Source organism: Penaeus monodon, chromosome 15 (assembly GCF_015228065.2).
Source record: "Penaeus monodon isolate SGIC_2016 chromosome 15, NSTDA_Pmon_1, whole genome shotgun sequence".
NCBI lineage: Eukaryota > Metazoa > Arthropoda > Malacostraca > Decapoda > Penaeidae > Penaeus > Penaeus monodon.
The window spans coordinates 17527096-17527301 of NC_051400.1; positions in this window are offsets into that span (position 1 = coordinate 17527096).

A 206-nucleotide genomic window follows, 5' to 3' on the forward strand; every position below is an offset into this window, starting at 1 on the left:
CCGTAACCAAATAAAAACGTTTGGCACCGGATATGCACACTTCCATCGGCCATCGAAGTGGTTCGTCGGTGCCGGCTCTCCTGCGAGCGACCCCCCCCCCCCCTGCGAGCCCAGCATCCCCAACACTCCCCCAACAGCAGACAAGCAAAGGCGAAACACTTCAGTCTCCTATACGACCGACCTTGGCGCGAACATCTTCGTCAACA